This window comes from Triturus cristatus, chromosome 5_2 (genome assembly GCF_964204655.1).
Source record: "Triturus cristatus chromosome 5_2, aTriCri1.1, whole genome shotgun sequence".
Classification (NCBI taxonomy): Eukaryota; Metazoa; Chordata; class Amphibia; order Caudata; family Salamandridae; genus Triturus; species Triturus cristatus.
This window is the reverse complement of record NC_140588.1, coordinates 338462703-338487453: the sequence shown is the minus strand read 5'-3', so window position 1 is coordinate 338487453 and position 24751 is coordinate 338462703. Positions and strand designations below refer to the sequence as shown.

The 24751-nt window shown below is 46.7% G+C and overlaps 1 protein-coding gene across 3 annotated transcripts in view; it reads right to left on the bottom strand.

The window, feature by feature from the left end:
• Positions 1-23333, bottom strand: part of LOC146822957 (serpin B10-like) — a 273400-nt gene extending 250067 nt beyond the window's left edge. For all 3 annotated transcript variants that reach the window (XM_085607115.1, XM_085607114.1, XM_085607112.1), the window contains exon 1: positions 23288-23333. The gene's annotated coding sequence lies outside the window, so the exon portion shown is untranslated. The remainder of the gene's footprint in view (positions 1-23287) is intronic.
• Positions 23334-24751: the final 1418 nt, after the last annotated feature.

The window sequence follows — 24751 nt, the reverse complement described above, 5'->3', positions numbered from 1 at the left end:
CTGCAATGCAACTGGTGTTCATGTAAAGCGATCCGATACCTTCGGGTCGAGATAGCACTAAATAAAAACAAATTGACCTGCAAAAAAGCATGGCTAGGGCAGCGCTCTATGAGGATTTTAGTTTACATGTTTAAGCCCATCCCCTTAATTATATAGGTCATGCCCCTCTTACGCCCTGTCCCATACACACTTTTACATTCCACTTAAAGCCCTGCACACACATCACAAACCGATCCACAAGACTGCCCTTGATACCATTGGTAATTTAGGAGCACTCTAGGAAGGATCAAGCAGCGACGAAGCTGGCAAATCTGCCTCTCATTTCATCCAAGAGAGCTATCACTTCTCAGGGGAAGTCGATAGCCCTCCCTGCTCCCTACTAGCATGGTCTCAAACTCTACTTCGGTGGTGCAAGGGAAGGGTTTCACCCTTCGTAGACAGGAGATTAGAGTCCTTCGCAAAGGCTTGGGGCTCACTTGTCGAGCACGTATCAACTACAACAGTAATAGGAGAGATAGCTCTTCCCCAAATCCACATTAGCTGCACAGCCCCCCACACAGATGGACCAGTCGTTCCCTGAATCTTTCCACCTGCATCTTATGACTTAGTGCTCTGCCCTGGGTACCCTCCTTGAGTGACTGAACGCTCGGCCCGCTGTTCCGCCTGCACCACAACCTCCCATAGGGAAATGGGAGCTTTGCGTTTGCATCGTAATTGCAGTTTCGGACCGCCGACCCGAGGCAACTCTGACCAACATCATAATCACGCCCCTAATCTCTCTATCCCAATAAACAATTGCATGTGACCTTGTGTAACGGAACTGGTGCTCATGTAATGTGCGCCAATAAGCTTGCGGTCAAGTTTGCACTATAGTTTGAAAAGTGCACTGAGTTAAAATCAAACCTTAGCATAAGGAAAGATACATCAATACCCATTTATTGGCTGATTGTACAAAGTGAAAACAGAAAACCTGTATGCATTGTGGTGCTGTCCTGATAAATTGTGTTATAAGGCAAATTATTTATTTCACTAAAACTCTTTTTTTTCATTATCACGTATAAAAGCACTTCCAGATATGTGAGTTAAGACTCCCAGTTGTTCAAATATAACACTTTGAGCAAGTACTTCTCAATGCAGTGCTATAATGTGCCTTTTAGTGTCAAAGCTTCCACGTTCAAGAACAGTAGATGTTGTAGCACCCAGGATAATATGCTGCATGGATAAATACTTATACGGTCCAAAAGGCGAGACCTATTGGCTATGCCAATGCTTGTTTTCTTTTTGACACTATTTTGCTATCTTTTTGTTCTTTTTCTCTTGTTTGCCTTTCCCTCTCTTGATCTTTGTCAAAGTCTGAAGAAAATTAATTTCAGGTTCAGAAACATGGCTGCCGGCACCCACCTTCTATAACCAACCACCAGCACAAATTAAGCACTGGCTCCTGTCATCCTTTACCCATCTGATGAACTACGGACAGACATATTTTTTTATACTAGAGCGTTTTATTGTTCAAACTCTTTCCCGCTCCACACTCAACATGGCAGATTGCTTCATGTATCTTGGCACAAGTCGCTTCTCACATACCTAAGGCATCGCACATACATATCTTACGCAGCCTGCAAGTGCCCACTTGAAGGAGCTTTCTCCCAAGCCCACTAAATTCTGAATTATACATAGTCTGAGAAGGACAACGCCCCTAGTTAATCAGTTGCTGTATTACTAATAAACGGGTTGCCAGGGTGATTGATTGTGGTTGGCAAATGGCTTCGATGGGTGGGAGGTGAATGTAGCACCCGAGTTCAAAGCATGCCACTGCCCTGCTGAAGCATGTTTTCTTCCCCAAAAAGATGAGCTGATTCAAGCATAAAACTCGACATTACTTTCCTGTTTCTTTTGCTTGAAGGAGACACTCCCTCTGCCATTCACATCATGACACACTGGAGCGAGCTACTCCACCCAGTTGATGAGAAACTGTTTCTGTGCCAAGTATTAAAAAAACATGTAGGTAAAAAGAAAAACGAACTAAAAGGGAGATTATTTTCAAAGGGAAAACTCTAGGCGTGATATCCCAGTATTTGTATCTGTAGTATTCCCCCCAAAATAGCTCATCCTAGTTTCTGATTACAGACCGACAGCCCCTTGCAGAGTGCTCTAACAGTCTTTGAAAACCCTCCCCCCGAGTAAGAGACATGAACCCTAAGAGAGTCTCTATAACAAAAGAGATGGTGTGAAGCCGAAGTGCTGCAGTGCTGCAGTGCTGCCAGGGCAGTCCAGCACTGAGGGCGTAATGTTCTACATCAAACAGGGCGAATGAGAAAGACAAACACTGGAATGTAGGGACAGAAGGTCTTTGCCTGCTGCCACCCTACTGTCTTCATTTGAGTGACCAACATTTTAATATTTTAATATAAATTAGATAATGGGCAAAAATCGCACATGACTAAGACTTTAAACACAGGAATTATACATTACTTCTGAATTTAGAGCTACATTTTAAAAACACTGCTCAAATCCCTTATCCTTTTTCAACTTTTACAAACAGAATTCTAGAAATTACTTCTTTCATACAAATACATTGTTTATACTATTGCTGCCCCATGATGACTATACCATATGTTACCTTACTTTGATATAGTGCACACTGTGAGCCCAGTCATATTCGATCTGTTCTGTTAGCGTACCAGTAAATTACTCACAGTAAATAACTCCTGATCGAAGTAGTACAAATGATAGCAAAGTGAGAGTCATCGCAGTGTGAAGAGACGATGTAAACTACACCTGAGGTTGAAGGCATAAAAAACGTATATCATTCCTCACCACACACCTACATCTCGCAACCAATGGAAACAAAGTGGATGGTTCTGTGTATAGGCAGAAGCAGGAGCCAGCAGTGTGAGGAGGCATTTGTATATAAGGCTTATGATCTTGAATAGTATGCTAGCTTGGGACAGTGGGAAGTGATTGCAACTGAGGAGGGGTGAGACCCATTGAAACAGAATGGGGCTTGCCAGAGCTCAAGATGGCCATAATACTGTTGGCCTCTTGCTCATAGACTTGAATTGTTTCTCTTCCAAGCGCACTGGGATGCCGAAGAGACATGAGAGTGGAACAGGTGATGAGGGAACCTGTGGTGTCCTTCAAGGTGGGAAGCGCAGGACGCCACTCCCATGGATGCCGCAATGCATCACTCCGTTACCTCTGGCCTCAGTGATGGTGCACAGACATGCACAGTCAGGTCAGAATGGAAGGATCAGTCTGAAAAGCCACCAATCAGATAAGTGGGCTGAAGAGACCTACGAAGCACCAGTAGTGGAGGAGTGGCTGGGGTGGAGGGAAGCAGGGGGTGCATTAAGAAAGGTGTCCTAGGATTTATCCAGAGCAGGGGGGGTTCATGAAGCTGTGTCAGAGGGGGGGTGGAGGTGATCAGCACTGGAAATTGCCAGGAGAGTGAGTGACTGTGAATCTCGGCCAATTTACAAAAAACAGAGTAAGGCGAGTTACTAGGTAGCATAGAGTTGTTTGCCAAAGTTCATAGTTGGCACAGCATTGATGAACTGCACAAAACAAAAGCAGCTATCCTCTTCGAAGCAGAATAGGCTGACAGTGCATAAACAACAAAGATATGCGCCGCCACACCAGATAACCCGAAGCAAAAAGATCTTGCACACCATTTGAGACGTTTCTTATTTTCTCGTTTAGTCATAGCCACTGTGATACTTTTAGAGATGAGATTATTAAAGAAAAACAAGAGTTGGTCTTTTGGTTTGAATAAATTGAAACAATGTACTGCCTACTCTGAGTACCAGGCATCCATCAGTTTGTTTAAACTAAAATGGCTGACCTTGAAGATGCCACAGAGGCTTCAAATAGACCTATCCTGCTTTAACGACTATGTAGAAGAAACAAGTTGATTGGGTGTACTTAGAGTATATGACAAGATTAACACAATTTTCAAAATGTAATCTGATCACTGGAATTTAAATATATACAAATCAAGTATATTTGGGGTAGAATAAATGCTTGTGTGCCCCATGTGTACTTCATAGCCTGCAGCAAGTTGTATATATGTGGGTTAAATAATTATAGCAAAGCAAAATATGGTTACAATTTCTAAGTAAATCGAACTTCAAGTGCTGTATTAAACAAGCTGCAGCAAAGCCAACTCCTTTTGGCTCCGTCCATGTAGACCTACTGGCTTTGCCAACTTTTTTCCACGCTGTTCGGCATTGTCAAAAAAGGACGAATGGCTATTGCCAATGGTAAATAGCATCAAAATAATAAATGAATTAATAAATAAAAGCCTGATGCTGCAACTTGCACATGTATCACCACATTTCGGGTTCTTTTAAATGAAAAACATACCATTCTAAGATGGTGGAGGCCCTTAAAATTAAAACAAAATGGTGCACGAAAATTCATTTTTGCAAAGTAGTGGCATAACAGCAAATTGCAGCTGTCTGACCCTCCTAAACATTTTATTAGAAGAATGTAATTAAAACACAGGAAAGGTATGGGAGCACCAGAGAAGCTGCTAGTAGAAAACAGAGTGGAGTGGGGTGCAACAGACAGGAGTTTAAAAAAAAGCAGAACAAGATGGTAAGCACATAGGAAGCAAAGGACGAGCTGGGGGTGGGACAGGAACACGTAAAGCAGGAGGCTTGTGGGGGTGAGAAGTGTGAGGCAGCAAACAGAGGAAAGAAGGACAGGGCAAAGAAACATGTGCACACCAAGGGAGCAAAAGAAATACGCGTTGACTTTGGCGAATCCAATGGGTTTTGTGTTGGTGTCCTGCCTTTGGTTTTGGCAATTCTTGTTTTGTTCTGTCATGGTTTGTGTAAAGCCTCATTGTTGGGGAGTGTAAGAAATGGGGCTGTTGGGTGACTGGGTTGGGTGAGCCCTGGTCAAGCAGAAATCACAATCCTTGTCACGGTGAGGCACAAGCCAATCCGTGCCAATCTGTGCTCAACCCTCTGATAGCTTGGCACAGAGCAGTCAGACTTAATTTAGAGGCAATGTGTAAAGTACTTGTGCAACACTTCAAACAGTAATAAAGTGAAAACACCACACGAAAAGGATCTTTCTTTAATAAATAAAACAGGAACAAAACGACAAAAATCCAGTCAGTAGAACCAGAGATATGCGATTTTAAAGACTTCAGTAAAAATAGCAACAAAAAGCACATAGCGCCAACTGTGGATATCTGGTTGTGCCCGAATGGCACAGTCACAAGTTGAAGCTGACTGCAATTGAGCACAGGGACCCAGTTAGGCCTGCTGAACAGAGTAACTCCTGGTTTGCGGAGCGTTGCGAGGATACACGTGGAAGATGCGTCACGCAGCTGAAGCGATGCATCCGTTCCGAGATGCAGCGAGTCTGCGGTGCGAGAGCCTTCATCATCATTGAGGATCCCATCGACAGGGCTTGCAAATCAAAGTCTGGCGTTGAGGATGCGGTGCGCAGTCGGTTCTGCTTGGGGTTGCGCCATGCAGCAGGGAAGATGTGTCGGTTCAATTAAATCCACAGAAGCTAGCAGTGCACCTTAAGCCCACTTCTAAGGGTCTAGTACTGGGGTGGCACCACTTGGCAGGGTAGACTCACAGATGGCAGAGTCCATTTGAAGGTGCAAGGTGGTTGGAAGCCTGTTGGGTCCCTGAAGCTTCATATCAAGAGGCCAGTCATCTAGCCCTTTGAGTCACTGTGGGGTTCTGGGTCCAAGACATGCAAGTCCAGTCCTTCTCACCCAGGCAAGAGGAAGGCAGCAGATCAGCACAGGAGGGCAGCAGTTCTTCAGAGCAGCAATCCAGCAGAGTGGAAATTCTATTAGCAGCACTGTAGTCCTTCTTCCTGGCAGAGTATCCACAGGTCCAGAAGTATACTGAAGTGGTGGTGTCTGAGGTCCAGTATACATATACTCATTTGTGCCTTTGATTTGGGGAGAAGCTTCTAGATGCAGGACTATGAAGCGCATAGATGCCGTGCCTTCCCTGTCCTGACTCCAGACTAACTACAGGGGGCATGAAGCCCTTTGTGTACAGAAAGACACAGCCTCTTTAAGTGGGGCAGTTACAGCCTATTCAAGTGTAAGTGGGGCTTTTTCCAGCTCCTCCCTCCCATCCTGCTAGAGATGGCCAATACAAGCACACTAAGCTCTCCATTATATGTGGCTGTCTAAGAGGAATATACAAAGCCCAACTATCACCCACACCCATTCATGTGACCAAGAGACAGGCTTCAGGCACCAAATGACTAACACAGGAAAATGTTCCTAACAGTTAGTGGAAGAGGGTAGGCCCACGTACCAGTAGCTACATAGGGCCTAATTAAAGTAGCACAACAAGAAACCTAGCTTTCACTTTAGCTAATAAATGAACAAAACTTCAAAAATTGCATTTTTTACCATTGAGGAAATAGAAATTTAGGAACACGAGCAGCTTTGAGGTAAAGATTGTAATGGTTTAACCCGAGCTGCCTCAAAGCTTGTTCCCTAGGGGCATCATCCCCTCAAAAAGGACTGTTTAATTCATGTACAAAAGCACAATGGGATTGCTGCATGTATGAAGTTTATGAAATGACTGACTGGTGTAATGCTTTGAAGTTTTGTTCATGTATTGTTGTTTATTACATTTATAATTTATTTTATGTACTAGTTTGAAACAAAGTGTTTTCTCTATCTCTGACAAATATGATAACAGAAAAATGAAAGAATGGTTGAATAAATAACTAGGACCAATGGAATCAGGTATTGCTTCTTGTCTGTTTAAGTATGTAACAGCAGATAAAGTGGTAGCTAGGTTTCTTGTTGTGCAACTTCCTAAAAGTGGCATTTTCAAAATTGTAAATTAAAAAATCCAGCTTCAGTATAAGATAGTTTTTTTTATCTAAATTCTAAAGACACCAGGGATTCGGCGCAGCTCTGGTGTCCAGGCCGGTAAGAACTCCGGTTCCTGGTGCAAGTCCCTGGAAGCCGGAGTGAGTTGGCCCTTCATGTTTTAAGCGGTGGGGGCCCCAGAGACCTGACGGTTGAACGCCTGCGCTCCGCGCTGCCCTGGGTGGAGCGCTTGAGGCCTTGAGTGCGCATTGTCGGCCAGGGCCCTCGGATGAGGCCTCATGATTTGGGGATGCAAGCTCTGATGGACATAATGAGCCTGGAATCGTGTGAAGAGAGGGTCAAGTGAGAGAGCGAACCCCGGTGGTGCAGGGCTGCATTTTGAGGGTGTAAAGATTGCGGCCGGCTGTTCCGGGGTGGGGGTCACGTGTCTCCAGCTCTGCCCACTGCTTCTAATGGATGACACCTTCTCCATGCTGGACTTGCTGATTTGTTGGGGGTACAGTCGATGAAGGGAATATCCCCGGCAGGCGCAGTCCCCTGGAATCTAACATTGGAGCCCTGGTTGCGCGAAGGACCGCATTATTTGGGGCGATATTTTAACGCCTGGTGCCTTCCTTAATAGTACATACGCCGCTTCCTTGCTGCCTCCCCTCCATTGCGAATTGGGCACTACTGAACGGGACGGTGGCTAGGCCGCTGGACCCTGGCTGGATACAGGAGCTCTACGAGGGGGGTGGTTACCTCAGCTGACATTCTATCAAAACGAGCTGGGTGTCGGAGGTCTCCATAGACGCTCAGCTGAAGAGAAGAGCCCTGTGCTGCGCCGCTCGGAAGGGGGTGTGCCACACAAAAACCGACAGGTCGGGTGGAATTTTCACAGCAGGCGGCGGAGAGTAGCGATTGCGCCCTGACTTTGGGTGGTGCGGCCGTGAAAAGAAACATGGCCACAGGACGCAATAACCGGACGGCGACCCAGTCTTAGCTGGAGAAATTTGCCTGGCAGAAACAACAGACTGAGGACCGGGCGGATTCGGCGACCCCGGGAGTAGCGACGGACCCTTCGAATAGAGATCTCCTCGAAGCCATTACAGTGATGCGAACCTCCCTCGAGGTAAGAATTGATACGGTAGCCACGGATGTGGACTGATCCGGGAAGATATGAAAAAAATGGTGGAAAGGGTGGCCACAGTCGAAAGCACTACTAAAGACTTGGTCAGTGATACCGCCCTGCTTAAAACCCAGGTCTCCGAACTGCGTGCCTCACATGAGGCGATGGTTCTGCAGCTGGATGACTATGAGGGAAGAATGTGACGCAATAACATTCGCATTATTGGAGTTCCGGAGTGAGCGGAGGGGCAGGCGGTAGACCTCTTTTTGAGGAGCTGGTCCTCAAACACCTTCAGCCCAGAGGACTTTCCAAGTGCTTCACGATTGAGTGAGCTCATCGGGTCCCGGGGGGCCGTCCGAAACCAGGGGCGCCCCCCTGTCCCCTCCTGGTTCGAGTATTCAACTTTTGAGATCGTGACGTTATACTCCAGACTGCGCGGGCAGCCCCGCCATTAACTCTTGAAAATAGCAAAGTCATGTTCTTCCCGGATTTCACTTTGCATGTGCAGAAGCAGCACCGTAGCTTCCTGGATGTGAAGTGGGCCCTGCGAGATCAGGAGGTTAAATACGCCATGATGTTTCCCGCTAAGTTGAGGGTGGAATCGAATGGGAAAACGTGGTTCTTCACTCGCCCAGAAGACACCTGGGACTGGCTGGAAGGTTGGCGTGTGCCTGAAAAGAAATCAAGGAAGGGGCAATCGGCGGCCTCTGATGCAGCAGACTGGCACCAACAGAGACGTTCTCCTCCAAGCTCCGATGCCGATTCCCAGGGCCCGACGGGCGGACGCTAAATCATGGTATGGTAAGGTTGCACAAAATGGGTCCTGACCCCTTGGGGTGTTCTGGAGATTTGCTATGCATGTTCGTGTTGACTTGATCCCCGGGTGGAGGGATCGTGGAGGCGCTGCTTCAGATGGGACATGATGGGCGCACTGGCATCAGCATGGGGTGCAGTGGATCATGGCCCAGGGGACAGATCAGGGCTCACCATGAACCTACCAGTGACTTTTATTGATTGGCCGGCCCACCGGTTTCCAGATATGCAAGTACTGTACCTTAAACTCAGGGGCATGAAGGGTGTAAGCTCCAGGATTTGGGCACTAAAAGACTGCTCCGAGGCCATTTTAGCCTCAATTGTTTTTTCGGTTTTAGACTGAACGGATGGGGAGGGGGGTGGCGCACGTTCCCTGAAGTTGTATATGGGTGGGCGACAGCAACTCTGCATGTTGGGGGGGGCGAGTGGTTTTGGACCCGCTGAGCAGTGAAACAGGGAGGAGGCGCGTTTTCATGGGTTGGGTAATTTTGGGGTTTCTTTTTTGGGGGTGTTCACCAGGCAACTGTGTTTTTTTGACTAAGCTTATCCTATGTGGCACTAGTAAGATAATCAGAGGTACTCTTTGTCAAGGTGGGTGCAGAGTTGATGAGCCCTCTGGGCTGGCCCGGGAGGTGACTGATGGCACGTGGGGTGCGGTCGCCCCGCCTTTCCGGTCAATTGGAGGGGAATGGTTGTGTCTTGATGGCTCTCAGGCAGGGACTTAGAGTGTCCACATGGAATGTTAACGGCCTGGGAGATAAAATCAAATGAGGTATAGTCATACAATATATTAATCGACAGGCCCTTGACATAGTACTACTGCAGGAGACTCACCTGATAGGCAATATGTGTAAGGCACTCAACAAGAAGGGATACCACATGTGCGTCCATTCTGGGTTCTCAACAGGCTCCCGGGGAGTGGGGATACTTCTTCGTAAGGGCTGTCCCTAAATCATACAGCACACCTGGACTGATCCACTGGGCAGGTACGCGGCGGCCTCGGGACTCTGGGAGGGCATAGTAAATGTCATCTCAGTATATGCACCGCCGGGTTTGCAGCGTCGAACCTTGCAGGAGATTGGAAAATTGGTTTTGGCACTGCCGATGGGCTCCTTGATACTGGGGGGGGGACTTCAACCTAGTTATGGATGGTCTCAGATATAGACTCCCGCCTAGACAAGATCCACCACGGGGCTCCCAGCTCCAGAGGTTCGCTGATGCTTTGGAGATAGTGGATGTGTGGAGATGGTTAAACCCTCAGCACACACACTACACACTCCAGTCAGGAGTACATGGCAGTCAATCCCGGCTTGATTATTTATTCACACATGCACAAGTCATACAAGATTTTGTGAAACCCACAACACTCGCGCGAGGTATTTCTGATCACTCCTTGGTGATGGCGGTCTTTGGTGCCCGACAGTTCGGACGCCCTGCCACTATTAGAATACAGCCATGGGCGTTAAAGGTTCCCCACATTAGGGAGGGACTCCACCAAGACACCGACTTTTACTTTACAGAAAATATGGGGTCAGTCGAGTCGACGGACACAATTTGGGGGGTATATGGTGCAGTAGTTAAAGGGAGTGCATTGTCGCGGATGGTGGGACATAAACGTGAACACAACAAGAGGGTGACTGAGCTGGAAACCGATATTTTACAATTAGAAAGGGCCCTTGCCTTGGACCAAATCCGGAGACTCAACATAGTATTGGCCTTAAAAGGCACGACTACAAACAGCTCCTGCTAGAAGACGCTACTCTGCGAGCCCTGGCCACGCGACATCGTATATATGAGCAGGGGGAGCACACGGGTAAGCTTCTTGCGTGGCTGGAGCGCAAGGAACAGGCGACTAGGTGGGTTAAAGCGATAACGGGTCAGGATGGCACACTCGTCACGGACCCCCAGGGAATTGCTGACGTGTTTGCTGCGCATTTTGAAGAAGTCTACCGGGTCCCACAGAACTCTCAGGCCCAATGGGCTACAGACCTCCTAGCCACTATAAATGTGACGTGTTTGTCGCCGCAAGATTGCGAGTCACTCGAAGCAGACCTTTCAGCGGCAGAAGTCCAAAAAGCTATAGCAGACGTCAGGTCAGGCAAAGCGATGGGCCCTAATGGCCTGCCCATCGAGCTCCTCAAACCTATGGCTGTGAAGTTGGCACCCCACCTGTTGAACCTATATAACGAATGCTACGAACTCGGCCGTCTGCTGCCTGAAATCCGCGATGCGGCGATTGTGGTGATCCATAAGCCTGGCAAGCCGGCGGAAGAATGCAAATCGTACCGCCAGATTTCGCTGTTGCCGGTAGAAGCGAAAATCCTGGCTAAACTGGTGGCCAATCGCCTACTCCCCTATCTTCCCGACCTGATCCATCCTGATCAGTCAGGCTTCATGCCGGGTAGGAATACCGCCAGGAATCTCCGTCGTGTTAATGGGGTGATGGGACTGGTTGATAGCCTTGAAGAAGAAGCGATCTTGTTGTCACTTGACGCCACTATGGCGTTTGATACGGTTGAATGGGAATATCTTTTTGCTGTACTTGCCCGAATGGGACTGGGCCCTAAATTGATTGGGTGGATCAGGCTGCTGTATGGGCAAACCACGGCGCATGTCTCAGTTAATAACCACCGTTCTACCTCTTTCCCCCTCCAGCGGGGCACGAGGCAAGGTTGCCCGCTATCGCCCCTCCTTTTTGCCATGGTGTTGGAGCCACTGGCAGTCTGGGTAAGGAGTGACCCTGAGATCAGGGGCTTAAAATGGACCCACGATCATGAAGATCGTATATCGCTCTATGCGGACGATATATTATTGTATCTGGCCTCACCGGCACAATCCATACGTCGGGCTCTCCATATCTTCCACATATTCGGGGCGCATTCGAGTTATCGGATCAACTGGTCCAAATCACAAATGTATGTCCTCTGGGGCGAGCCCCCGCCCAGCCCAAGGGGTTACAACATCTCAGTGGTGGATCAGGGCTTTGTATACCTGGGCCTATTCGTCACGCCTGACGAGAATCTTTTTTATGAATGTAACCTCAAGAAGCCCCTGGAACATCTGAGATCAGATGTCATGCATTGGAGGTCACTGCCCCTGACGTTGTTGGGACGTGCCTCCTTTTTTAAGATGCTTGCGCTTCCTCGCTTTTTATGTGCCCTGGAGAATGCCCCATACCGGATCACTGACTCCTACTTTTCCCAAATTGAAGGGGTGGTACGGGAGTTTCTCTGGGACGGTCAGGCCCCTAGAATTGCTATAACTAAACTCACCATGGGGTGGTATGATGGGGGTATAGGGTTGCCAGATGTGCACCTTTACTACCGGGCGTCGCAACTGGCACCCATTAATAGATGGGCATTTGGCTCTCACGATGACCCCAATTTCCGCACTGACCACTGGCTGATGGGAAGGGGGGGTTACAATAGTGCTCTCTACACCAATCCTCGTAAATTGCGTCTGACAGGCCCCACGGCCCGTACGGTACAACGTAAGTTGAGGTGGCACAACCGTCTCACAAAGGCTACTCCGCTATGGGAGCCAGATCTCTTAGGACACCTTAGTGCATGCCCGGGATTCGACAAGTGGCACATGATTGGAATCTCCAGGGTTGGGGACCTTTGGGTTAAGGGTAGGAAAACCACATTCACAGATCTACAAGCGAAATACCACCTCGCACCTACGGAGACATTTAGATATCTACAAATCAGCCATGCGATTGACTCAGCCCTCCCCCGAGATTGCCCCTTTCCAGACTCCTCCCCCCTGGAGGATCGACTCTTATTAGACCCGATGGACCGCAAGGCAATATCCCTAACCTATAAAAAATTTGTAAATAACCGATGGACCCAATGCTGAGACTAAGAGTGGGCTGGGAGCGGGACCTTGGTGTGATGGAGGATGATGACTGGAGAGATGCGCTCGCCTCCCCTCGGGAGGTGGCGATTCCACAGAGGCTACGACTTGTCCAGTTAAAGGTACTCCACAGGGTTTACTTTGATGCCTCATTATTGTTTAGGTTGGGTAGGAGGACAGACGCACTCTGCCTTAGACACTGCAACCAGACTGGCACGTTCACACACATACTCTGGGACTGCCCCCACATACAAAAGTATTGGATAGACCTCACCCGACAAATGTCCAGGGTTTGCGGCAAAACTGTTCATCCCTCCGCCAAGACTTGCCTCCTTAACATCTGGGACGCAACAGACCTTACCCAGATAGAATAATCTTGGCTAACAATGGGTTGGATTATAGCCAAACGTAATATCGCCCAAAAATGGGGTTCAGGGGTGCTGCCACGGGTGAGAGACTGGGCCTCTGATCTGGACTATGCTATGGTGGCAGAAAAGACGGTGTTCAAGGGGCGTGGGTGCCCCAAAAAATGGGACAGTAAATGGGAGAAGTGGAATAACTATAGGGGCGATATATGCATCTCTCCTACGGTGGAGTTGAGGAGGGAGAGGCGGACACTACTGGCTCTACAGGATGGGATAGGAATACCTGTATCACCGGGTGTACGCCGTTAGAGCTCTGCGACGTGGAGGGTTTACACATATTTCCAGTTTGTTTTTTAAACTGTTCAGATGTTATCCACCGCCAAAGAAGACTCAATACAGCACTAAGCAAGGTGTTAAGTATCCTCTCACTCTGTATAATTGATGTACTGCCAATTTGAACTGATTCTTGCTTTGCCACTGCTGATTCTGTAATGCCTGGAAGGTTGTTGTTCATCAATAAAATTGTATATTAATAAAGAAAAAATTCAAAAGACACCAAACATGAACTGGCTAACAGGTCCCATTTGGAAATTACACTTATGATAGGTAATGAGGTAAGCCTTGCAGTAGTAAAAAATGACTTTAGGAGCTTTTCACTACCAGGACATATAAATATTAGGTGTACGTTTCCAATTTTTTAAATACACTGCACTCTGCCCTCTGGGCTGTCCAGGGCCTACTCTAGGGGAGACTTATATGTATTAAAAAGGAAGGTTTGAGCCTAGCAAAAGGTCTATTTTGCTAGGTTGAAAGGGCAGTTTAAAACTGTACACCCACTGGCTGCAGCCGCAGATCTGAGACATGTTGATAGTGCTACTTAAGTGGGTGGCACAATCAGTGCTGCAGGCCCACTAGTAGTATTTAATTTACAGGCCCTGGGCAGCCCTTAACTAGGGCCTTACATGTAAATGAAATGTGTCAATTGCGTATAAGCCAGCCTTACCATGTTTTAATCAGAGAGCACAAGCGCTTTAGTACTGGTTAGCAGTAGTAAAGAGTCCTAAAGCCAGCAAAAACAAAGTCAGCAGTACAGGAGGTCTGCAACCAAAATGTTAGGGGGTAAACCACATCAAGGATGCCAAGTCTAACAGGGAAGCAGCCAGGCCATCATAAGCATAAACAAAAAAAGTTGCTAAAGCTAAAAATATTTTTGGGGGTTTCCAAAAAGCCCACATTACTATGACCTGATGCTGAAAAAGACTAATCTGAGTATATATGTCCTCCTTGAGAAAGGGAAGCATGGTGGAACTCAAGGTGAACTCAGACGGTGGCTGAGGTGTGCTAACCCGCTACCTCATGATGCATGCTGCAGTGCATGGAAGAAAAATGTGAATGACACAATAGACTAATGGATGAAGTCTGGCTGAAAACCCCTATAAGTAACGATGTTATACACATAATTGTAGTAAAATTAAAAGGTCTTGCTTAATACCAGACTTGAAAAAGTAAATCGGTCTGGCATTCTCTGCCAGCCTACTGCATTTCCTAATCCCTTTTTGAAATGTTCCTGAAAAACCTTCTTACAAATACAGAGGGTTGCAAAGAGAAATAGATAGAGAGGCTTTCAAGGGCAGAGCGGTGGAGAGACTTGCAAAGAAAGACAGAGATGCTTGTGAAGACAGATAGCTAGATAGTGTTGCAAAGATAGACAGACAGACAGACGGATAGACAGATAGCTAGACAGACAGACAGAGCTGCTTGTCTTTCACTGATAGGCCTTCTGTGTACTGCTTCTCTTTCACTGCTTCTCCTTCTGTAGACTGCTTGTCTTGCTGCAGGCTGCTTGCCTTTATGTAGGCTGCTTGTCTTTCACTGATAGTCCATCTTTGGATTTCTTGTCTTTCACTGCTTGTCATTCTGTGGACTGCTTGTCTTTTTGTGGGCCGCTTCTCTTTCACTGACTGTCCTTTTGTGGACTGCTTGTCTTTCTATGGACTGCTTGTCTTTCACTGATTGTACTTCTGTGGACTACTTGTTTTTCACTGCATGGCCTTCTGTGGACTGCTTGTTTTCAACGACCTCAGAGTGTAAGAGGGTGGGTCTGTCGCTCATGCCAGTTCTCTTGGGCAGGTTATGGAGATGGAGTGCTTCCTCAGTAACTCTGCTTGAGCACTTCATATCAGCAGAGGTTGAGGGGGTGATTTGTCACTGCAGAATAGCATGTTGTTTCTTGCCTTTTCCCCGCTCTTGTCCCACCCTCTTCATTGTCTGGCCTTTTCCCAATTAGGAAATTAAACAATGAGAACCTGCTTTTCTGATATTATGGATTTTAAAGGAAAGTGAAAAAACAAGCATGTGCACTGCAATAGGTCTCGCATTACTGAAAGTTTGAGCTATTGGCGTTGCAAATAATAATGCAACACCAATAGCTCAAAATTTCAGTCATGCGAGACCTATTACATTTCAAATGCTTGTTTAACTTATGCCCACCCCCTCTCAGTTTCTTCTCATCCAGTACCTGGTCTTTCCTATGCTTCCCACGAGCCCCAATGTCTGCAATCTCGACCTGAAAAGTGATATGAAGCGGCCAGTGATGGCCACTTTAAAGGCACATTTTAAAATCCGTGGTCTATGATATCTTATTCTTACCTTCATCCTTCCAAAAATCTCATCACAATGAAGGGTGAAAACACTGGGCGTTCTCAAATGTTAGTATGTATAAGGGTACCTTAATGACTCCATGTCACCGAAAACACACTGCTCCAGTCATGGGCTTTCCTTTCATAAACAAATGTACTTTTACCCACATGCTCTTTTTAACCTCTTCAGTGCCCATGACGAGATAGTCTCGTCATGGAGCACGGTTGCGCTGTGCCCATGACGAGACTATCTCGTCATGAACCCCACCCACTAGTGCAACGCCCGGCACAGGAGGGGGAAAGGGCGTGGCACTGAAGGGGTTAATGGGAATAAAGAAAACAACTCCCTGAGTCCATTATCATGGTATACACTGAAAGCAAAGGACTGGCGTTTTGAGTCCTTGGCAGCATTGGGTAATCAGCAAACCTAATATGCTGTGGTATAAATTAAAGACGTATGGACAAAGAATTACACGGTTAATTGATATCAAGTAGAATGGCATGTGTGATTTCAAATGTATTTGGATTTTAGACAAACTCATTATTCATGCTGTTGTAAGTCCCTTATTTAGATTCTTCAAAGCAGAATTACAACCTGCAGAATGCAACCCCTAACACCAGGGCTGGCTGAAGGTGTCAGGGATGACTTGGGGATCAGCTGCAGTTCAGAGTGCGTGAAAAGAACCTTAGTAGGAATTCGCCTACGGCAACAGCAACCTTAAAATTGTCAAATCCCGAATGCTTTGATGCAAGCGCTCAAACAAGGCGACAATATTTTCAAAATAAACACAGAATAAAATATAGCCGTACACCTGCCTATAAATTGTAAAATATAAACAGTAATATAATTTAAAATATTTGCTTATGAAATAAGTGACTATTGTGTTTGTTAAATCTCATTACAAACTGATTTTCATGCATGGAAAAAATAGACAGCCAGAGCTGCCGACTATGGAGCTGGAGAACCAGGTTCCATTCTCGCGTCGGCTCAACATCCTGTGAACCTGAATCACTTAATCACCTTGTGCCTACAAAGAAACGAAAATTGCAAAAAGCAAGCAGCAACGGCCCAAAACCATTTAAAAAAAAGGTTTTCCCAAACAGGAGACAAGAAGGAACGTGTAAGTACATTGCACTTTACCAGTGCTCCTCAGCCGTGAAAGGATGTGAGATATCGGCTGCAGGAATGAGACAAGAGGCTGCAAAGAAGAGTGACGCTGAAATGAATCAAAGGTAAGCAGGAGGTGGGAACAAAGTGGTTTCATTGATGCCAGCAGGTCTTGCAGACAGCGCATGCATTCTGACAGGCTCGACCTAAAAAGGAAGGGCTGGTGTCAAGCTGAATACAAACGACAGTTTAAAACCACGCAGCCTATTGGCTCGCAACCAACCAAAAAATACACACGTCTAGTTGCAAAGTAATAAGACATCAACAAAAACATTCCCCCTAACCTCAGACTGTTAGTTCCAAGTTTGTCTTTCTGTGCTCCGGGTTGCAGAGTAGCAAGTCACTCATAACTGGCAAACATTGGCAGACCTTTGCCAATGTGATGTTTAAGTTAAACACCATCTGAGGAACACCAGCGGGGCACCACCACAGCCGTTAACTTCGGTTGGGGGCAGGTTCGGATGGGGGTGAAAGGATGCACAGTTATGGCGAATTTTGTTGGCATACACTGTATGTCGGGTCACATGGCAGCACTTGCAAAACCGTCTCTTGTTTATACAGCCACCCAGGACCAGGCAAATCTCTGCCGCCTCCAGGTGTCTATTTCCATACATGCCTGTTATTTGCAAACCAAACGAGTGGTGGGACCTGGGAGGCTGAACGGTGTCTGTTTGCGCAGACGGCTGTCTCTTGGCATTCAGAAATGGTGATTCTGGGTGCCACCTTTGTCAGCTCCTGCTTTTTGAGCCTTTAGCACAGGGGCCGGAGTAGATGGCAGGGACACCCCATGTGTGTTATTTTTTAACATTACTATTGAACGTCTGGAAGGGTCTTTGTCTCTTTCTTAGTCGCGTCTGTGAGGTTTTTTTTTTTATCATGTGGGATTTTCATCTTTTTGTTGTCCTGCTCATTAACATTTTGCTTTTTGAAAGAGGTGAGAGGAAGCTGAGACTTGGGCTGCATCAGTCAACATGTGGGGGTCAGGGGCAGTTCATCCATGCCTGTAGTGTTTTTAGTACTTATTGCGGGATACTTTGTTGAACATTAGCAAACGTTTTAACTAAAATTACCTATACCTCTATCAGTATATCCTCTACCTCCACTCTCTCATTCAACCCAAACCCCATACCACTACTATGATCCCCTGTGGCGGCTGGCAGGGAACGGGGTTGCGGGGCTGGGGGAAAGTGGTCAGACGGGCCCAAAAAAAACACTTACCTTTTGCCAGCCACTGTCTCTCCTCCGCTTCGGTCTCTTCCCATGCCGCCTTCTCTGCTTCAGCGGAAGCAGGAAGCACACAGGGTCCCTCCCCTAAGCCACTCACAATGCTGCAATGCAGCGTTGTGATTGGTCTGAGTGCCGTGGTTCAGCCCTCAGATGAGGAATGGGCGCCTAGGCTGTGTAATGCAGCCTGGTGGGGAACATGCAAATTGCACATGACTGTATGGCGGCCCAAGAGGGCCGGCCAAACAGTCATGCACACTTGAGTGCAAACCACTCCTCCCCCTGTGACCCCAGCCCTGCCCCGCCCTAACCTAGCCTTCAGGGAAAAATAAAATAATAATAACGGGGTTATTATAATTTTATTTTTCCTTTCTCCTGCTCTCAGAGCAGTGGGGCAACACTCCTTTGCTTTAGCAGATCAGCCGCCCCTAATGATGCCCAAAATAACCCTTTCTAGACCCTTCCCTCCTCTACCCCCTTGCATCATCTCATACCTTTTTTACTATTCATATCTCCCAAACAAACCTTTCGAAACCCTTCCCTCTGACGCTACCTTCTCCACCCCTTTACTGTTTCCAAACCCCCTCCTACTGCTATGAACTCAAAAACAAACTTTCTAGACCTTTCCCTCTTCTATCCCTCCACTATTCCTTTTCAATCCAAATAACAGACTAACATGTCCACCACTCAAATTAATGTTTATATTTCCCTATACTATTACCCCACTAATCCTATTTGGGTTCCAGAGTAGCGTGCTACTCGCCAAAAAAGCACTTCAAAGCCTCGTCAGGGGTATTAAGTACTATATAAATGCAATTACAATACACTACAATATAGGAAACATATGCTTGGACTCCTCACAATTGGTTTCAATGGAAAATCCTATGCTTAGCAGATTCTATATCACGTCCAGATTTGCTGCTTCTTTCTTAAAACATAAAATATAAAACAAATATAATCTTGATGAAGCCATGTAATTGGAATACATTTGGGAAAGCTTTGTAACTGGGAAGGACTCTGTCTTATTCACTGCTTATTTGCTGAATGGGGTTTTTACCCATACGTTTGGGAATCCCCACCTGGAGGTTGAGGATCTACATTGTTTATGATATTGCCCTTATATAGACACCAGTTAAAATGGTTGGAGACTTCTTCTGAACAATTGACAACTCCACCTCTAGAGTGGCATAGAAAGGAAAGCATGAGGAGTAACGGTCAGGGGTACATGTTGAAAGCACTTATGTGCGGAAATAAAATGCGTGAAAATTAGATAAGAGATATAGATAAGAAGTCTATGTGGGGCAGAAGTATATTTGAAGATTTTGGGGTGAAAAGTATGAATATTTGAGCGTGTTAAGTGATTTCAGAGAAGTGCTGACACCGTGAATTTAAAGAACCTAAACATGTAGTAGGGATAGGTTAGGTAGCTTGCTGGGGGGCTGGAAAATCGAATCCCAGGAGCTAGGACCATATTAGCCTCTAAAGTCAGTATATATTTACTATTGGTAATTTCATATCTATGTACCTTAACAATGTACACATATGTTATGTTATGTTATGTTATGTTACGGGGACTTATAAAGCACGCGATTACCCAAGGGTGTCCTGGCGCTACCCAATATTCCTAAAGGAGGGGACAGAAGCTTTCACACTACCTATTAAACAACCAGGTCTTCAAGCTCTTCCTGAAGGCCAGAAGATCAGGGCACATTCTGAGATAGGGCGGAAGGGCGTTCCATGCCTTGGTGGCTCGCAAAATGAAGCTTCTTCCGCCCCAGGAAGCCTTCCTTATCCGTGCTACTATCGCCAACCTGGCTTCCAGTGACCGTAACGTCCGTTTAGGATGATACCATTGGATGTTTTGTTTCAGGAACTCCGGGCCCATGCCCTGAAGTGCCTTAAATACAATACAAAGGGCTTTAAAACAGACCCGCTTCCTCACAGGAAGCCAGTGCAGTTTGCTAATTTCTTTGGAAATAGGCGCAAACTTAGCTGTACCTGACAGTAGCCTAGCTGCCGCATTTTGAAGCGTTTGCAGTTTATTCATATGGCATTCCTGTAGGCTCAAATATAGACCATTACAATAATCAATCTTGGCCATCACGAGAGAAGTAACAACTGTACGTTGACTCTCAGGCAGTAAGAAAGGGAGGATCTTTTTGATCATCCTAAGGATAAAAAAGGTTGCCGATGAGATAGAGTTAATCTGGTCACCAAAATTAAGCTTGGCATCTATCAAGATTCCTAAGTTTTTTATGTTCTTTTTAGACGGTGTGGGAAGAGAACCGAGGGTGGTAGGCCATAAATTATAATATCAAGGTTGATATAGCTGGGGATATGTATAGAAAACCTATAATTCCCGATGTATGCTTACCTTCACGATAGTTTGGTCCTCGATAGTCAGGCTACAATATTTTGCCACCCCTTTATTTCCCACACATATCCAGGAAGTGTACACTGTGGAGTGAGATCTGAACCCCACCACAAGCCTTTAAAGGAACTCCTAAATCTGAACTCTTTAGAATCACTTTCTGATTAAATCTGAACAGGGGAGGGATGGTGATCAAAACCTACAAGACAAGAGCACTTGCCCTTTCTCATTGGATGCCAAGTTTCACTCCTTCCCCCATAAGTAACCCCTGGAGTTACCTCTTCTGGCCACAAGAGTTGGGCATCATACCCACTCCAGTGCCAGTCGTAAAGAGCTTAGGCATCAAAATAGAAGCCAAGCGCAAGCGGTCGAACCAAGTGTCCATCGTGATCGGGACCTGTGTGGGCCTGAGACAACTGAGGAAACTGGCACCTCTCCTGTCATTTTCAACTCTGCAGATGGTGGTGTGGGGAATGATTGTGTCTCGTCTGGACTACGGCAACACCCTTTATATTGGACTACCAGAGAAACTGTTAGGCAAGCTGCAAGTAATTATGAACGATGCAGCTAGGCTGATCTTCAAGCTCCCAAGACGCTCACGTGCAGCACCTTTGTTGCAGCAGTTGCACTGGCTCTCCATCAAACAGCAAGCCAAGTTTAAGGGCCTTTGCATCGCCCAAAAAGCTTTTCATGGACAAACCCCAATATACATCAAGGAGTGCCTAGGAAGCTATGTGCCAGGACGCACCCTCTGTTCACACGAGGCAGGCCTGCTGTCCTGTCCGCTGTTCTGCAAAACCACAAAAGAGGGGCGAGCTTTCTCTGTTCTGATTCCCCAGCTATGGAACAAGCTACTAGAACGCCTACGCAAGGAACAGGCCCTTCTCCCATGTAGGAAAAAACTTAAGGCCCTCTTATTCACAGAGGTCTGGGAACAACATACGCTTTAACCTGGTCATTGTGGGGTTTCAGCTACTCTCTCTCAGGGCTAAGAGACCTGCCGGTGATTATGCGCTTTATAAATCCCAATTAACAGAACATATTTATATAAATGAGTCTAGTGCTCTGAACTAATAGAAAGGTAACATGTGGCGCTTTCCAAAATTCATGAGTAAATACAAGGAAAAATACATTACATGCTGAAAAGCAAGTGTTGTGAGTAAGTAAAAATATGAAAAAGAAACTTGAGAGGCAGACTTTATCTATGAAAAATGTGTCATGGGAAACGAGGTCCAAAATACGTGCAAAATTGCAAAGAGCTGCAGGACGTGATGTGTAGGTGCTGCTGACAAAAAACTAGTTGAGTGAGCATTCATCAAGCACATGTTAGAGTATTTCACAGATGACTGTTCAGCAGGGCCACACCCACAAATTGCCATGTCCCAAAGAGACCCTAACTGATTCATCACTTTGTTGCAGCCAATGAAATTTAAAAGAGAAACAAATGTGCTCTCAAAAGTGAGTTTTTGTGTGCAGGGCCGGACTGGTCTTTTATACCACCGGGCTTTTCCCCAGTGGACTGGAGACTGGCTTTGAAAGGCTGGGCCGCCCCCGTGGCTCAGTCTCTTTCCCAACTCCCTAAGATTAATTATAGAAGGCACATGAGGACTTCAGAGAGAGAAGGAGGGAGAAAGAGAGAAGGGGGAAGTGGAAGAAAAGCGAGGAGAGGAAGGGAGCGGAACTGGTTTGATCATTTTTGTCAAAGCTGCATTTGGCTCCCAAGTCCGACCCTGTCTGCATGCAGGCGCGCAACGAGACAGCTTCCCAGGGACTTACACAGCCGCACCCGAGTACTTCACAGGTCTTTAAAAGACAATTTACTTGCTAACGAGGCTTTGTTGTGTTTTCACCCCTTCTTAGAGCCCCTGCATCTCTACTCTGCATAGTGCTAGAAGACTCAGCCTCCCCTCCCACCCCAAAATGTTTAGTAGCCCCGCCCCGAAATTTGGCTCTGTTTACATGTCTGCATTAAGTGTTACATTTTCTCACCTCCTATTACAATTATAATAGGAACACAGGGCACAAATTACAAGGCTTTTTCCCTGCGTACTTGTGTCTTACTGCAGACTGACAGAGTTGTGCAACAACCGTTCAGATACATTTCAATAGTCCCTTACGAGCAGTCTTATTATTGTGCAAATTTGGGGCAGATTTATAATAACTGGCGCATCCCTGCATATCAGCAGGGATGCGCCAGTTATTTTGCGCCCCATCTCTGCCATCATGAATGCGCCGCATTTATAATGCGGCGCACCATGGGGCAAAAACGGCACAGATGCATCACGTTGTAAATACCCCGCACCATGGTGCAGGATTTGCGCCGCTGCTGCGTCACAAAAGTGACGCAACGGCGGCGCAAAAGTGGCGCAAGTGCTACATAAATCTGCCCCTTTGTGTTTAAATACCATGAACTAAGGGCAATTTTTGGGTAATCGCGTAGAGCCTATGATTCAAAATTTGGAGCAAATACCATTTACACCATTGGTGCACTATTTTAAACCCGCTACAGCACCCAGATTGTGGTCGTTGGGAATTACTCCTGAATCTCAAGGAGTGCGTAGCTCATGGAAAAAAATAACTTTGTGACTCAGGGTCTCGTGAGCATATATTACCTTCATCTTTGATAAGCCGGACTTCCAGGATCTTACCAGTGGCGGGGCCAGTGCAATGGGCCCTCGTGCAAGGACGGACATGGACCACCGAGCCGCTGTTTGAACTTTATTCATTGGCCCTTTGAGGGCTCTGGGCCCCAGCTCCTCTGCACCTGCGCCCCCATGGAAGCTGCGTCCCGGATCTTCACAATCCTGAATCATCTTTGCATAAACACGCAGCATCTTCGAACCTGCCACGCCATTTTAGCACTTAAGGCCTAGCGCCCGCAAGTTATCAATCAACAAACAGAAGACAGAGCTTACCTGGCTCTTGTCGGCACTGAAGTCGGCAGTCTGTCCGTGTCTGGAGGGTTTGCTGCTCTGGCGTGCTGCTTATAAATACTACTGGTGACGACAGGCAGTGCCTCTTTGTTCCTGACGAGCCTAGTTTTCTGTTTTTTTTTTAAGGCGTGCTGTACAACTACATGTTCACAGGCACAATTACCTGCTCAGGAATGTTGGCTTACACAATTGATAGCGATTTATCCGACACTATGCAGGTTTATGCATGAATCACAAATTACCTACCCTGTTCGACAGGCACATTATAGGGCCACATCCCTTTGTCCTCTGGCAATGTCGGCGTTTGCAACCAGAATACTTGTATGCCATTCGACAAACTCTGCTGCTCTGCACTCGCCTGCAGGGCAGTGTTCGGCAGTTAATGCCCTTTCAAATGGTCCCACAGTGGCTCTGTTCTGGGATTCGATGACAGACTCGGTTGTTTCTGAGCAAGTAAGTATCCTAGGACATTCTGCCTTTCTCTTTTGTTGTATTCAAGCAGTCATTCATTTAATGTTACTTCATGGTACAGTCCCTTTCCCCATCTGCCACTCCCCCCTTTTCGCCTCTGATGGTTTCCCCTTCTCCCCGTGTTCCACCCTCCTGAGCTGCTCGTCATGTGACCAAATAAGACAAGGGTTCTTTTACCTCAAATAGGAGCCACTGTCAAAGACTCAAGGAGCCTGCACATTTGGTGATGTCGTGGGAGTAATGAAATAATCTCTAACTCCACATTCCCGCCTTTTCAGCCTCTCTTTCTCTGCATCAAAGTCTATTGATGAGAAATAAGTTCAAGTCCCCACAAATGAAGGCTGGTGGCAACCACGTGCAACCTGCAACCACCCGCACAAATTAGTCACTACTGCCTCCCCTTGTTGGAGCAGCCTCCCGCTCTGGGTGAACCATTGGCCATGAGGTACCAAGCTGCCCATAGACATTGGGCGACCATCCTATAGCCGCTGTGCTGATGGAAGCCCGCAGACCCTTCATGCCAGAGACAGGACGCTAGCTCTTGAGTCTGCCAACTGCTACTCCTCGCTCCTGGGCTCAGCCTGGCTGATGAGGGGTGATGCCCCGAAACTGGTCCCAGAATGCTTGTTTCCGTTGCAGGGAGGACCTCGCATGGCAGTTCGTGCTGGACCGTTACCATGAGGAATAGGGTCAAGACTGATTTGCATATGGCTGGGTCGAAACTGGGGTGGCGTGGTGAGCAAAAGAATGATGGATTAAACCCAGATCTTTGCGACTGTAGGGAATGTTTGCATTGTTCAGCATTCCGTCCATCATTTGTTCCTTTAGATTTCTAAAATTGGCATTTTCAGAATTGCAATTTAAACCAACTTCACCATAAATTGTGATTTTAAATTGTGATTCCAGAGACACCAGACTTGGGCGTCTTATCCCTTCCCAATTCGAAATTACACTTATGAAATGTGATAAGGTAAT